General features: G+C 48.1%; 1 protein-coding gene across 2 annotated transcripts in view; it reads right to left on the bottom strand.

The window, feature by feature from the left end:
• The window catches only part of GRM4 (glutamate metabotropic receptor 4), a 1,444,124-nt gene that overhangs the window by 906,395 nt on the left and 521,218 nt on the right, over positions 1 to 16,511 (bottom strand). Inside the window, exon 1 of one of the 2 annotated variants that reach the window (XM_069633516.1) lies at positions 1,507 to 1,525. The exons of the other annotated variant lie outside the window; for it this stretch is intronic. The gene's annotated coding sequence lies outside the window, so the exon portion shown is untranslated. Of the gene's footprint in view, positions 1 to 1,506; positions 1,526 to 16,511 lie in introns of those variants that run through there. 2 annotated transcript variants of the gene reach the window in all.

Here is a 16,511-nt window from a genome sequence, read left to right as displayed (position 1 = left end):
GGTAGGGCAGTGTGGGAACCTAAGACTGGAGTGGTGGCTGCCGTGCTGCAGTAGCGGGTGGAGCTTTGTGGGAACCGAATACTGAAGTTGTGGCAGTGGTGTTGTAGTAGCAGGTAGGGCTATATGCTAACATAAAACTGGAGTGGATGTTGTGGTGTGGTAGTAGCGGGTAGAGCTTTGTGGGGACTTCAGGGATGTCATTTGGGGGTTGCCAGTGGTAGCAGCTGCAACCCCTGTGAATTCCCTTGCTACCCCTGTGGTCTCTCTTGTTACCCCTTAAAAAAGAAAAGAATATGTATATATATATATTTTTTTTTATGGAAGCTCATGGGCTGTGGCCAGCACCATATGGCTCTTTGTTCATGGAGTGTCTGGCTTTTCTTGATCAGGCCTCCTGAAAAAAGAGGGGGTTCCACAAGTAACACTTTGAGCAGTGACCTTAATTGAGAAATAATAGCAAATAATGTGTCTTACTGGAATTCTATACAATATTTGCTCATTATAGGTTTATTTCAGGCACACTTCAGGGGTGAGTCACTGATTTACGGCCTCAACAGGCGTTGAGTGGAGCGGTAAAAATGCAGTGGTAACGCTATTACTGCTGCATTACTTGCCCCTTTCCACCCATTTGTGGCGCTATTACAGCAGTGCTATCAGCGCCAGTTGTTATTGCGCTGATACTGTCCCATAGAGTTCTATGGATTCTTAACAAAGTGGGGAGTAACAGCCTTACCACAACTCGGGATCCGGCGCTAATAGTGCTAATATTATTCGTAGTGTACTTAGGAGCAATGCTATGTGATGCCACCTCCTATTTTGTCAAGTGGTGAAAGGCCGTGTTCCATCGCTTCCTGTGATGTCTCTTCAGGGTGGGGTCAAATGACATCACTTCCTGTGATGTGATCCGAGGTCAAGGGTCGTGTGATGCCACTTCCGCTACCCCGGGTATTTTGGTGAAATGACATCCCTGGGGAACCTAAGACTGGAGCAGTGACTGTGGTGCTGTCCTAGGGGTTTGAGCTCTGTGGGAACCTAAGGCTGGAGATGTAACTGGGGTGCTGTGGTAGCCGGTAGTGCTGTGTCGAGCCCAGCACTGGATCCGTGTCATGGGTGGGTAGTAGCGGGTAGTAGAGCGATGTGAGGCCCAGGTTTGTTTGGAACGGCGTGGGGTAAAGACAAGGATGCGTCAGTACACAGAGGGCTTTGATCAGAATTATCCCCCGGCTTCAATTAATGTTCCCTTGATAGGATGAATAGAAACAAGAGCCAGATGAGGGGGCGGGGAGAAAATTGCTGACTGCAAAGTGCATTTTGCTAAAATGACAGATTTTTCAAGGGTACAGTTTCTCCGTTTGATCTCCTCCGCTCTGAGCTGTAAAGGAGAGGGGTGCCTGGTGCACGATGTATCCCCCAGATGAAAGGCGGCGCTGCTCTTAGATACTTAATGAGCTCAGAAAGCAAGAAGCTCCTGGAAGGGAGCCTCCCCGGCGAGTTCTAGCATCTTACCGTGTTCTGTCATTAAAGCGACCGAGAAGCCGCTGTCCCAGAGACGGCTGGTGCCCTGACCGCCCCTGTACTACTCCTGCTGCTGTGAATTGTAGGAATTTTGAGCAATGACACAATGCACCGCACTAGTTTCAGTTTCGCAACTCTTTATTGAGGTGATATTTACCCGAGTTAGAGCCCATGCGAAGCGAGGGCCCCTTAACGCAGGCAGAGGTGCCATTAACGACATTGTAGTTAACTATGCGGGTGCTAATGGTGTTTATTATTTAACAAATAACATTTTAAAAAGTACCTTTTCTGCTTGGCCCGGTGCCGAGTCCTCGTTCACAGTCCATTTTTAATGTTGATGACTGTGATGTCATCAACATTGAAAAGGGACTCTGGGAACCACAGCAGCCACACAGGAAAGGTATGTTTCTTTTTCTTTAAACAATCAAACAAACACCCTCTTTTGGGTTTGCTGTTTATTATTTAACAACAAAATAAAGAAACATACCTACCTGTGCGGCCCGGCGGCGCATCCTCCTTCACAAGCCATTTTCAATGTTGACGACTGTGACGTCATCAACATTGAGAAGGGATTCTGGGAACCATGCAGCGGTGCCGGTCAGAAACAAAAGGTATGTTTCTTTTTGTTTTTTTTAAAAAACACACTCTTACCACACGCATAGGTAACTACACATGTGCTAATAGGTGAAGGGATGGAGGGGGAAAGGGAGAAGGAGTGGGGAAGTGACGTGGGTGCTGGCAAGCAGCAATCAGGTTGCTCGGAAGAACGCAGGCATGTACAGTACAGTGCAGCCCTCGTTCCGAGCATCCAGATTGGCCAGCACACCGTCCCAGAGTGCTCATAGTCTTTAAAAAATGCGGTCTTAAGTGAGATGAACTCTTATGAGTCCTGAAAGAGAATTCTAGCAATGTTAGGTAAATCCTTATTAACAAGTGTCAAAGATGGACTCAATTAAAGTAAAGTTCTCTAAGTGTCTCCTGCCGCACCTAAGGGTGATCCAATGATTCGACATAAAACTCTTCAACCTACACTAAAAAGTCTCTGCCCCTCCAGGGAGGCCACGTTCTGATATATAATAATAGGTTATTTATAATGCGCAGAGGTTTCTAAACGCGGACCCGGGGATCGAACCTGTATTGCTCCACGTCGTCCTGTTTCCAAGGCGAGCGCGTTGCCCGTGAGCTATCATTTTTTCAAGGTGAGCACGTTTCCCCTGAGCTATCCTCCCAAGACAAATAACAAAGATTCAAATGATGACCAAAGGATAGTTCAAATAAGTCATTTAGCCTCTAGCATAACGTTAATCTATAACAAATGAGTTCTTTATGTTTGGCGAACAAAAGGTGTTCATTAACCTATTCTTCCAAAGTGCACCCCTATTCTATTAACCAGACATATGTCAAATGTGTTCCTATGCAGTCCCCTCCTGGATCTACTCACGGTGCTGGATTCGGCAGGACATCTAAAGAGCACTTCTTTGTTAGGCCTTCCAATGGCCTCTGGTTCCTTTAACACGTCAAACTTCTCAGGTCTCTCCATGAGCTTGGATGCTCCCAGGTATCTCATAGGTCTCTCTATGGCCGTGGATTCTCTCAGGATTCTCTTGCATCTTTGCATGACATTGGATTCTCTCAGGCTTCTGCCAGGTCTCTCCACTACCTTCGATTCTCACAGGTTTCTCGCAGGTCACTCCATAACCTTGGATTCTCTCAGGTTACTGTCAGGTCTCCCCTCTACCTTGGATTCTCACAGGTTTCTATCAGTTCTTTCCATGTCCTTGGATTCTCTAAAGCTTCTGTCAGGTCTCTCCATGACCTTGGATTCTCTCAGGTTACTGTCAGGTCTCCTCACTACCTTGGATTCTGACAGGTTTCTTTCAGGTCTTTCCATGTACTTGGATTCTGTTAAGCTTCTGTCAGGTCTCTCCATGACCTTGGATTCTCTCAGGCATCTGTCAGGTCTCTCCACTACCTTGATTTATCTCAAGTCTATCTCAGGTTTCTCCATGAACTCAGGTTCTCTGAGTTTTCTCTGAGGTCTCTCCATGACCTTGGATTCTCTCAGGTTACTGTCAGGTCTCCCCTCTACCTTGGATTCTCACAGGTTTCTCTCAGTTCTTTCCATGTCCTTGGATTCTCTAAAGCTTCTGTCCGGTCTCTCCAAGGCCTTGGATTCTCTCAGGTTACTGTCAGGTCTCGTCACTACCTTGGATTCTGACAGGTTTCTTTCAGGTCTTTCCATGTACTTGGATTCTGTTAAGCTTCTGTCAGGTCTCTCCATGACCTTGGATTCTCTCTGGCATCTGTCAGGTCTCTCCACTACCTTGATTTATCTCAAGTCTATCTCAGGTTTCTCCATGAACTCAGGTTCTCTGAGGTTTCTCTGAGGTCTCTCCATGACCTTGGATTCTCATAGGCTTCCATCAGGTCTCTCGACAAACTTGGATTCTCCAGGTTTCTCTCCGGTCTCCCAATGACCTGAAATTCCCTCAGGGTTCTTCCAGGTCTCCCCACGACCTTGGATTCTCGCAATTAACACTCAATAGAACATTCTTGAATGCAACAGGTATTTCTTTCCCACTCATTCTTGGTCCTTTTCCAATAGATTATATTCTCACCCTCCTGCCATGGCTATGTTTCTCCAACATTTTCAAGGAAGTGTCTCACTTTCATGCCTTCCCTCTGGTATGATGGTTTGTGAGTGGGACCTATCACTAGGTCCTTTCTTCTATCTGGCACCAGCTCATCCGGTTGGACCCCTGGCATATCCTTGCCACACCAATGCCAGACCAATTGTTGCAAAGTTGACAGAACATCCACTATCTCTTCCCAGGTAGCACCCTTCCCCGATGTCCATAGAACGGTTGAATGCATGGCTGCATCCCCCATTCCTCCTCGGCCACTGGTCTGTTCCCCCTTCTTTTATAAGGCTGGCTAGGTAGGTGGTTTATTTTCTACACTAGCCCAGGAGTGTAGGTCTTGTTTCATGTACCCTGCTTGGTTGGCTTTAAAAGTATTCTCTCTCTTTGGGTACTGCTCACTGTTGATTCATGGTTTAAATTGGGCAAGAGTCTGTGCTGGCTCTTTAAAGAGAGGGTGGACTGTCAGAACCTTCTGATTTGCCAATGTGAGTAGACATGCTGCTGCAGTGTTCTGCTACCCCAGTAAACTCCTAGCAACCAGAGACTGTGGCTTCCGCCATTCGCCAGCATCCATATTCTCCTGCTGGAGGTAAAGCATTTGACAGGCTTTCTCCTTATTGAGATTTTTCTACAATTAGGGCGTTCCGCAAACTCTTGCGGTTAGCATCTCTTTCATTTCTCAAACTGGTTGTAGTTGAACCAGGGAGTGTTACTACGTTTTGGGAGATTTGTTTGGATTTGTTATCATGATTTAAGAAACATTTGCAATGGCACGTTTTTCCATTAGTGAAGACTAACTTTTCTGAAGCATTCTGGACCATGTAGTCCTTGGTCATCTTTGTAGAAACAGATTCGTCCCTTTGTAATAAGGGAATACTGCATCTCTGAGGAGAGGGTGAGCCCAAGAAATCTGACTCAATCTACCCTCTGGGAAGCACGCCAGGACGCAGCTCTGCCTCCTCTTATCAAAGGATGGGGACGTTTCTCCAACTCACCGCACCGTGCTGGTCTTTTTGGTGAGTAACTGCTCAGAACCAATTGTTACCAATCAATAATCGATAATCAATAACAAGACAAACTCAAGAAAACTGAGTAACTACAAGTGCACAAGAACACCCAGAGTTATTCAAACATAAACGGCTGGGAAAACACCAAAAAACATTCTGAACCATTATAATACAAACCACAAACGTTTAAATGAAAAGCACGTCATAAATGGCATCATAGCTAGTGATAAGAAAACACTCCTATTCCCTTGTCCTATTGGTTATTAAGATATAACACTTATATATTCTATAGGCGAAGGCTACAACTGGACATTCTTTAACTGATAACTCCTCCTAAGTTCATCCTACTAAACAATGCTAGCTATCATTTCATTGGTTGGCTCTATTCTATGGTAGCAAACCTGCTTGACGGAATTCAATATGGTGGATGGGTTGCCCATCCAAACATGGCACTTTAATCTGATGCCAAGGTGCATGGTGAGGAAAGAGAGATGAACTGGCTGCTATGATTCTGTATGAAGAAGTTACTCCCTTCTCGATCCAAGGCCTGAGGCCTTATCGACCAATGTGTTTGTGGCCTTGACGTATCGTCCCTGTGTCTGGAATGTACCAATGGGGGAGCAGTTGCACTGTCGGGTTGCACCAGGAATAAATGATCACTGTTCTGATCATGTGGCAGAGGACCACTGTTCAGAACTCATTTTCATATATATTTATTGAGTTGTCCTTCTTTCCTAGCCCGTGTATGCTGAGCTGTGTGTTTATTCATTAGGAGGCTGTTTGGCATGGTAGCTATTTGCACCTGGAGATCAAGGCTATCAGTACTTTCTCACTGCTACCAATAGAGACTAGTTAACTTTATGGCTGCACGCTGGCTGCTTCTGCAGAATGTTGTCGAGCGTGGTTTCGATTCCCTGTTGGGGCCCCCTTGCTTACTGACCTCCAGGCTTGAGCGTCTGTCTGAACATTGTGAGGCTTGTGAATGCATGCAAAGCAGTTTTGATATCAGAATTCAGCATTTCAGAGTGAAGGCCTTTCAAAGTTCTTTCTAAACCTGGAGATTCTCTGTTTCAATCTCTGCCATCTTAATGTTCTTTGTGTCACATGGTCGTGGATTGCATGCCACCATACATCATACCCTACCCATGTATTCTGTAGCCTAAGCCTACCTATGCCTATCTCTATGCTACTTGTGTGACCCTATCTGTGTATTCGGCAGCCTTTCCCTACCTATGACCATCTCTATGCTACTTCTGTGACCCTAGCTGTGCATTGTGCAACCTATCCCTAACTATGCCCATTTCAATGTTACTTGTGTGACCCTATCTGTGTATTCTCCAGCCTTTCCCTACCGTTGACCATCTCTATGTACTTGTCTGACAATCTGTGTATTCTCTAGCCTTTCCCTACCTATGCCCATCTCTATGCTACTAATGTGACCCTATCTGTGTATCCTGCAGCCTTTCCCTACCTATGTCCATCTCTATGCTACTAATGTGACCCTATCTGTGTATTCTGCAGCCTTTCCCTACCTATGCCCATCTCCATGCTACTAATGTGACCCTATCTGTGTATTCTGCAGCCTTTCCCTACCAATGCACATCTCTATGTTACTATTGTGACCCCATCTGTGTATTATGCAGCCTTTCCCTGCCTATGCCCATCTCTATGCTACTTGTGTGACCTTAGCTGTGCATCGTGCAACCTATCCCGACCTATGCATATCTCTCTGCTACTTATGTGACCCTATCTGTGCATTCTGAAAACTTGTGTGATACTATCTGTGTATTTACAACCTTTCCCTAAATTTGTGAGTGCACTATACTTCTCACCGTACTTGTGTGGTGCAATCTATTCTATTCGTTATGGCGTTTGCATTATCACTAATTTTTAAACTGGCTATTTACAGGTCCCTGGTCACCTTGTGCCTTGGTTCACCTCTGGGAACATCTGGGGGTGGGGCCAAACTTTGTGTTGATTTTATCTGCAACATCACACAATCATCCCAGTAAGACTCTCAGCAGTCCATGTGCTCTGCATTACACAATTCTCAGCAGACTCTCAGGCTGAAGGTTTAAGCTGCTGTGTCCAGTAGCCGTCCTTCAGTCTAGATTTGCAGGCAGTCCCTTCTTCATGGCACTCCGGCACCCCGGTCTTCCCAACGGCCGTCACCTGAGTGGATCAGGAACTCCTGGATCCCACTGACTAGTGGTGCTCCAGCAACAATTCCGGGTAATCGATGAGCCCTGTTCAAAACAATCCCATAGACCCAGTTCATAGCAGGCGCACCCTCTTTTTTGAGGAAGGTCATGTAATGTAGCCTTATTCGGCCCTTTGACAGCCTTGCTGCAGACAGCTCTGCAAGAAAAGAGGGATGGTTTGTTAATTGAATAAAAGAAGAGGCAGATGAAAATCCTGTGATGCTGATGCTGGCAAGCTGGAAGTACCAGAGTTGTGAGGGCTGGTGTCATTGGATACTCCTGGGTATTGACGGAGAGAAATTGGACTCTGTGTTTGATCCAGCATTGTCGATCAGCTGCTGCGAGGACCTAGATCCCTGTTAGTGAGTGGTGGGGGTGGGGGGACAATGCTGCTGTAGAGGAGGAGCCAAATGCCTCTACCGAAAGTCCTGCCTGCATTTTGCCTATATGTTGGAAACCAGAAATTGGGACATGTGCAATGCCGGTGATGGCACCTATACTGCGAAGAGTCCTTGAAACAAGGTACCCATTGAGAAACCCCTATATGATGTACCCACAGAGAAATGACAGTCTTCTGAAGGAAGTTCCAGAAGAAGTGTGAAAAGGAATGAAAGAGAAGACTGGTGACGTCACAGGAAGCAGAAATGACGCGCCCAGAAGAGATGCTGAAAAAATAATATATAGATCTCATCAAATCTGATGGCGAAGTAAAGAATTGAGTAACATTTCGTGAGCGGAATGAAGATTGCACGTGCAAAGAGCACTGAAGAAAATGCAAGCGTTTTATAATTATACAGATGCTGAAACGCATGTTGACTATGTAATCATGAAGGGTGGCTATACTAGTGAATAGACTGCAGGTGGTGCTGCCAATATGTAAATATATAAGTGTGTATAGAATCTGGATGTTCGACAACGCATTTTAGCAAACTAGGACCCCATGAACAGAAGGGCTAAAAGTGTGGCGCACTTGAAGAAAACAGCTGACGGCGAAGGAAGATTCGAGAAAGGTTGTCTGGTCCAGTGTCAAAGGTTGAGGCAGCCAAGAAACTGGTTATCTATTCGAGAAGATACAATGAACGTGAGAAGCGAGGTGAGCTCCTGTTGAGGTGTAATGGAGATACAATAGAAGTGCCAGGTTCAATTCATTTAATTGTGTTTAATGCAAAAAAGGAGCTCAAAACACGTTCCCCTGTCACATGGTCAAGTTGAAAATAGACTTTGGGCGAGCTACACCGAGACCAGAAGATAAGACCATGCTCACACTCCCTTCTATTCTCAGGCACAGTGATCCTTTGCATGGCTGAGTTCAAAGACTAATTTGAGTGGCAGACAGCAGGAGTGATGATGGATGTTGGGCTAATTGGGTGGGGAGGCATGGTCAAGTCCAACCCTCCAGCAGCTGGGGTACCAGCTTGCATGCTGCTAGCGAGTGGAATATTCCAGAAGGGTACAAGTGTGCCAACCCATTGTAGAGGGCCACTTAGTGAAGAGCCTTATAGTTTGAAAGTCAATGAAATGTTGTGTATTTTGTGACACGGAAGATGACTTGCCCTAGGGGTGGGCATAGCTGCCCACCTGACCTTAGAGACCCAATCACACTCTTGTTCCCCATAGAAAGTATAACTAGATGCTCCCCTTAAGCTATCATAAACCCACTTAGGTTTTTCCATATTTTGCCACGCAGAATTACGTGAATTGTTTTCTTATTAAATGCCTTGAGAGAATGCCTTTACAACGTCGGTTGATGCCAGTTGTACTCCCTGTTTTAGATACTTGTTAATAAAACAGCTAAACATTTGCCAACTTCCTAAATCTGTTTGATTATTGGTGTCAGGGTAAAATCTGCTTCCCCGTCCATCCCAGATAGCGCTATCTCGCTTAAAGGGCCTAGGGGTTCACTGCTTTAAGAGAACAGTGGTGGCGTTGCCTACAGAGACAACACTCACTGTGTTGTGTGCGTAGGCAGTTGCTGCCGTGTGCAAGTGCTGGCTGTGTGAATAGTGTAAGGTGAACAGAGATTAAGTTGAAGTTCAGTTAGGGGGCAGCGGAGGGGTTAAGCGAGAGGAAGCCATTTTGTTAAGGACTGATGACACAGTGTCGTTGGATTATTTGGCTATCGTGTCCGGTAGCAATGTCTGATACTGTTCTGGTTTGGCTGGAACGGAGAGAACAGGGGCCGACCCAAACGAGTCCGATCTCCTGAGCTTCTCAGCTGGTGCTTTGAGTGATGGGTCATTGCATGTTTGCAAGAAAGTCTGTCCGATTCTCATAGAGGTCATGAAGGGGCAGACACATTAGAGACCGATCTCCCTTTTCCCTAGGCTGACAAGTTGGGTGGATTTGTGGCACGTTCTGGTGATTTTGTGTATTTTATGCCTGCTTGAAACTCCCGAGAGTGGGCCTCTGTTGGCTGTTGGCTCCGTGCTTGAAGTTTGTGCATCAAGTTTCAGAGTTTGGTTGAGAGGAAAGGCAGGATGGATCCACTGTGATGCCTCACACTGAGGCTGATCACCGTTGCTAGGGCAGCGATGCTGGATTGAAGCATTCTCATTGGTTTGTGGGGAATGTATTCCCTTATGATTGGTTCTGGGCTTCTGCCGTGGAATGGATGGCGGGCATCGCATTGAGCTTTTTTAGTGAATTCTCATCTTGATTCAGGGACCAATGGGGTGTTCTGAGCGCTTGGGCGATGTCTTCATGTTGGAAGTCTCTAAGAAAATCTTGCTGTTGTATTTTGGACTCTTTGTATTGTGTTCTGTAGTTTATCTGCGATCCCCGAGTAAGGCTACTGGCATAGCCCAGTCTTGAGTAGTCCGCCCGTTGCCCTTCCTACAGTCCCAAATTCTTAGCAGTCTTGTAATCCAGTGTTCCGAGCAGGCATTGAATGCCCAGCTCCTGTCATTCCTTGACTTTTTCCATTCCACCAATTCCTTGGTACCTTCTCCTCAACTGCAGTGAAACTCCCTGTCCCTATTAGTCTTCCACTGAAATATCCCAAACACTAGCATAGCCTTTAATTGCAAGCAAAGCCTTACACCTCTGCCTCTTCTAGGAGGTATGTTCCATAGTTATTCTCCCGTTTGCTGTTTCTAACATCCCCTCACCCTTATAGTCATCCATTTTAGTAGCCTTCCTGTGATAGTAGTCGTATTGCCCCTTTTCTTTAGCAGTCCTTGAGCCTCATGTAAACTAACACCCCCATTCCTACAGTCCTGATTGTTAGCAACCTTCCGGACACTTTCCATGCCAGTCCTTGAGCCTCATGTTTCTAACAGTTCCCCAGTCCTATAGTCATCTGCTGTTAGCAGCCTTCCTGCCTTAGTAGCCTTACTGACCCATTCTCCTAGCAGGTCTTGAGCTTCATGCTTCTAACAGCCCCCATTCCTACAATTCTCCATTGTAAGCAGCCTTCCAGGGTGCTTTACCTGGCAGTCCTTGAGCCTCATGTTTCTAACAGTCCCCCAGTCCTATAGACATCCACTGTTAGCAGCCTTCCTGCACTAGTGGGATTACTGCCCCCTTTCCCTAGCAGTCCTTGAGCCTCATGTTCTCATCATTACCCATTCCTGTCTGCATGAGGTTTGCTTTGCTAGAAGACATCAGACCCCCTTTCCAAGCAGCTCTTGAGCCTCATGATATGATATGGCATTTATAACGCACCTGTACACAAGTGTTTCTAGGTGCTTCTAACAGCACCCATTCCTCCTTTGATACCAGCCTTACGGGCCCTTTCCCTAGCAGTCCTTTAGCAATTCTCCTGTTTGCTGTTTCTAACAGTCCCCCACTCCTATAGACATCAATTGTTAGCGGCCTTTCTGCCCTAGTAGCCTTACTGTCCCCTTTCGCTAGCAGTCCTTGAGCTTCATGCTCCTAACAGCACCAATTCCTGTCTGCATGAAGTTTGCTTTGTTAGCAGACATCAGGCCCACTTTCCCTAGCAGGTCTTGAGCCTCGTGCTCCTAACAGCCCTTGTTCCTATAGTCCTCCATGGTCCACACACGTCCTGCCCCTTTTCCCAGCAGTGCTGAGCCTCGAGTTCCTAGCGGGCAACAATCATATAGTCCTGCATGGTTCACACAATTCCTGTCCCATTCCCTAGCAGTCCTTGAGCCTCATGTTCCTAGCAGTTGTCCATTCCTATAGTCCTCCATGGTCCACACACTTCCTGCCCCTTTCCCTAGCAGTCATTGAGCCTCTTTTTCCTAAAAGTCCCCTGTTCTTATAGACCTCCATGACCCACATGCTTTCTGCCCCTTTTCCTAGCAGTCCTTGAGCCTCATGTTCCTAGCAGTCCACCATTCCTATAGTACTCCATGGTTTGCAGACTTCTTGCCCATTTTGCTAGAAGTCATTGACCCTCATGTTCCTAGCAGTACACAATCACATAGTCCTCCATGGTTCGCTGACTTTGTGTCCCTTTCGCTAGCAGTCTTGAGCGTCATGTTCCTAGCAGCCCACCATTCCTACAGTACTGCATGGTTTGCAGACTTCGTGCCCCTTTCGCTAGCAGTCTTGAGCCTCATGTTCCTAGCAGTCCACCATTCCTGTATTCACACTGGTTCTTTGTTTCCAATTGCTTACAGTCCTGCAACCTTCCTGTCCTAGCAGTCTTCCAGACTCCACTTACAAGCAGTCACTGCTCCCCTGTTGCAATGTCCCATGAGCACATTCTTAGAAGTGCTTCAGTCCTCTATGTCTAGCAGTTATAACATTCCCTGCAATACTTCTGTTTCCTGTCGTTAACAGTCCTCCGTCCCACCTATTCCTATTGTTCTCCATTGCTAGCAGTCCACCATTATTGCTTCCTACAGTCCCCCTTCTCTGATGCTAACATTCTGGATGTATTTTTAGTTTTTGATTTTAGGTGGTGCTAACGACACATATAAGCCAAAACGATTGCATTACAGTTGAGCATTGATCATAATGTAAGGGGGACGGGAGGGGGGGGGCACAGTGGCGGATCGCCTTGATATGACTAAGGATGGTAACAGTGTACCTCGGACTGAGGACGCGCCTCCTGACACTGCTGTAACAGTGTAGCTCGGACTGAAGATGGGCCTCCTGACACTGCTGTAACAGTGTACCTCACACTGGGGACGGACCTCCTGACACTGCTGTAACAGTGTACTTCAGACTGAGGACGGACCTCCTGACACTGCTGTAACACTGTACCTCGGACTGGGGACGGACCCCCTGACACTGCTGTAACACTGTACCTCGGACTGAGGACGGACCTTCTGACACTGCTGTAACAGTGTATCTCGGACTGAGGACGGACCTCCTGACACTGCTGTAACACTGTACCTTGGACTGGGGGCGGACCCCCTGACACTGCTGTAACACTGTACCCCGAACTGAGGACGGACCTCCTGACTCTGCTGTAACAGTGTACACTGCTGTAATAGTGTGCCTTGGACTGAGGACGGACCTCCTGACACTGCTGTAACAGTGAACCTCGGACTGGGGACGGACCCCCTGATACTGCTGTAATACTGTACCTGGGACTGAGGACGGACCTCTTGACACTGCTGTAACAGTGTACACTGCTGTAACAGTGTGCCTTGGACTGAGGACGGACCTCCTGACACTGCGCTGTAACACTGTACCTCGGACTGGGGATGCACCCCCTGACACTGCTGTAACAGTGTACCTTGGACTGGGGATGGACCCCCTGACACTGCTGTAACAGTGTACCTTGGACTGGGACTGACCCCCTGACACTGCTGTAACACTGTACATTGGACTGAGGACGGACCTCCTGACACAGTGTACCTCGGACTGAGGACGGACCTCCTGACACTGCTTTAACACTGTACCTCGGACTGGGGATGGACCCCCTGACACTGCTGTAACACTGTACCTCGGACTGAGGACGGACCTCCTGACACTGCTGTAACAGTGTACCTCGGACTGAGGACGGACCCCCTGACACTGCTGTAACACTGTACCTCGGACTGAGGATGGACCTCCTGACACTGCTGTAACAGTGTACACTGCTGTAACAGTGTACCTCGGACTGAGTACAGACCTCCTGACACTGCTTTAACACTGTACCTCGGACTGGGGATGGACCCCCTGACACTGCTGTAACAGTGTACCTCGGACTGAGGATGGACCTCCTGACACTGCTGTAACAGTGTACCTCGGACTGAGGACGGACCTCCTGACACTGCTGTAACACTATACCTCGGACTGAGAACGGACCTCCTGATACTGCTGAAACAGTGTACTTCAGACCGAGGACAGATCTCCTGACACTGCTGTAACACTGTACCTCGGACTGGGGACGGACCCCCTAACACTGCTGTAACACTGTACCTCGGACTGGGGACGGACCCCCTGACACTGCTGTAACACTGTACCTCGGACTGAAGACGGACCTCCTGACACTGCTGTAACAGTGTCCCTCGGACTGAGGACGGACCTCCTGACACTGCTGTAACAGTGTACCTCGGACTGAGGACGGACCTCCTGACACTGCTGTAACAGTGTACCACACTGCTGTAACAGTGTACCTCGGACTGAGGACGGACCTCCTGACACTGATGTAACAGTGTACCTCGGACTGAGGATGGACCGCCTGACACTGCTGTAACACTGTACCTCGGACTGGGGACGGACCCCCTGATACTGCTGTAACACTGTACCTCGGACTGGGGACGGACCCCCTGACACTGCTGTCACAGCGCATTACTGTGACCGAGGGAAGACGTCTTACTTCTGCTGCCACTGTGCCCTCACCTACGGTCCGATCGCCTGGCACTGGTATCAGTGTCAGGACACTTGTCTGAGGAGGGCCTCCTGGCGCTGCTATCGCAGTGACTGTAGTGTAGACTCGGTTGCTTGCTTCAGAGCTGAACCCCAGAGCAGCGTGCAGGTCTGATCTGAATGGTTAACTCGGCCCTCGCCTTCTTTGTGTAATCGGTGCCCTCATAACGAGATCAGAGCCAGCACATCTTAATTAACAGCCCTGGCACCGCCAATATGGCAAATTCCGCCCCCATCAGCAGCTCCCGCGGCGCGCGCTGGAGACTTTCATTAGATGTTTTAATAATTAAGCAAAGCCCATTTCATATGGACACGGCGTCCCTTCTGAGGTCCGCCAAGGCTGGCTGGGATGGGGACCCTGCGGCCCCTCACGCGCGAGCTTCCCAGCCTCGCCCGATGGCGGGGGCAGGCCGGTGACCCCGCCATGTCGCGGAGGGCCCATGCATTGTAATCTCGGATTCTTTTCGGGAATATCCGTGGCAGTGACGCTTGCCAGTCACTCGGCATTCACCGCGAGGCAAGGGGTGAACGTGATCAGTGAACACTCGTTGGGGGAAGTGCAAGTATGGCGGGGAGGGGGGAGTGTGCAGAACTCGCCACTCACCGGGCAAGCTTGCCATTCTTATGCACCTGGCCTCTTGGGTTGCCGGGTCTGGCAGCCTCACAGGGCCCAGCAGAATTGCCTGGCATTTTGGAGGACAGGTCCAGATTGAGATGCAAATTGAAAGGCGCCACTCCTCTGGCATGACGCAGAGTGCGCCTAAAATGTGACCGGAGAGCCTGGGGTCAGGCCAGTACGTTCTCAGGATCGGGGAGCTCCGAATTTCCGAAAATATTGAAATGCTTTACATTCCACGGTAAGCTGGTATGGGTGGTCATGGACGCCCCCACCCTCCCCCCCTGACCCCCCCTCCCCTCCGCCCTGGCTCTCTGTGCCCAGAGGCATGATGCAGGGCAACGCGCTTCTGGTGCCACCCAGCAAAGCAGAGAAGTGGTCCCAGGCATTGATGATGACTCATGGTCAGAGGAGAATTGCCTGGTATTTTGATGCTGGACTCTTCTAGTGGCCAGGATCAGAATGATATGCACGTGGACATTTCTCTTCTATGAAAGGCACGGTTGGCTAAGATGCGAATGTCCCCCCCCCCGTTAATCCTCCACCCCCCCTTAAACCCTCCGTTCTCCCTATCCCTAGTTGGCACCATACCACCAAATAGGTCACTTTTTTATCAGCATAAGTCTTCAACGGCAGCACTATCAAGTTATCCAACCCTTGAAATGTCCCTCCCCCGCCCCGGACAGCACTGATGTCCCCCAGGTTGCAAAGATGGTCAGGCTGAGATTCTCCCAGGATGCATTAGTGTTGCCGGCTAAACACTTGGACAGCAAAGCTAGCTCTCGGGTGGCACTGACTATACAGCGCCAGGCTTCATATGCGCAGGCGATTGTGAAGAGAGCTGCTACCGGATCTTTATTCATATGGAAAAAACTGTTCTTTGGGTTATCACAGCTCTCCTGTTTTGCAACAGTGGGATATCCCTCAGGTTACACAGATCTTACAGCATCAGAGCAGATACGGGAGGTGCCTGTGACAGGTTACAGCGACCCTACAGTATAAGAGCAGATACAGGAGGTGCCAAGTTACACAGATCTTACAGTATCAGAGCAGAAACATGAGGTGTATGTGCCAGGTTACACAGATCTTACAATATCATAGCAGAAACATGAGTTGTATGTGCCAATTTACACAGATCTTACAGTATCAGAGCAGAAACATGAGGTGTATGTGCCAGGTTACACAGATCTTACAGTATCAGAGCAGAAACATGAGGTGTATGTGCCAGGTTACACAGATCTTACAGTATCAGAGCAGAAACATGAGGTACATGTGCCAGGTTACACAGATCTTATGGTATCAAAGCAGATGCAGGAGATGCCTGTGACAAGATATACACATCTTAAAGTATCAGAGCAGATACAGGAGCTGCCAGGTACCACAGATCTTACAGTATCAGAGCAGAAACATGAGGCACGTGTGCCAGGTTACACAGATCTTACAGTTTCAGAGCAGAAACATGAGGTACATGTGCCAGGTTACACAGATCTTACAGTTTCAGAGCAGAAACATGAGGTACATGTGCCAGGTTACACAGATTTTACAGTATCAGAGCAGATGCAGGAGATGCCTTTGCCAAGATATACACATCTTACAATATCAGAGCATATAAGGAAATGGCTGTGCCAGGTTACAATGATATTACAGTATCAGAAGATACACGGGGTGCATGTGCCAGGTTACAACGATCGCACATAATCAGAGCAGATACAGGAGGTGCCTGTGCTAGAATGCACAGATCTTACATTATCATAGCAGA

This window comes from Ambystoma mexicanum, chromosome 13 (genome assembly GCF_040938575.1).
Source record: "Ambystoma mexicanum isolate Mex_15411 chromosome 13, UKY_AmexF1_1, whole genome shotgun sequence".
NCBI lineage: Eukaryota > Metazoa > Chordata > Amphibia > Caudata > Ambystomatidae > Ambystoma > Ambystoma mexicanum.
This window is presented reverse-complemented; position numbering and strand designations above follow the sequence as displayed.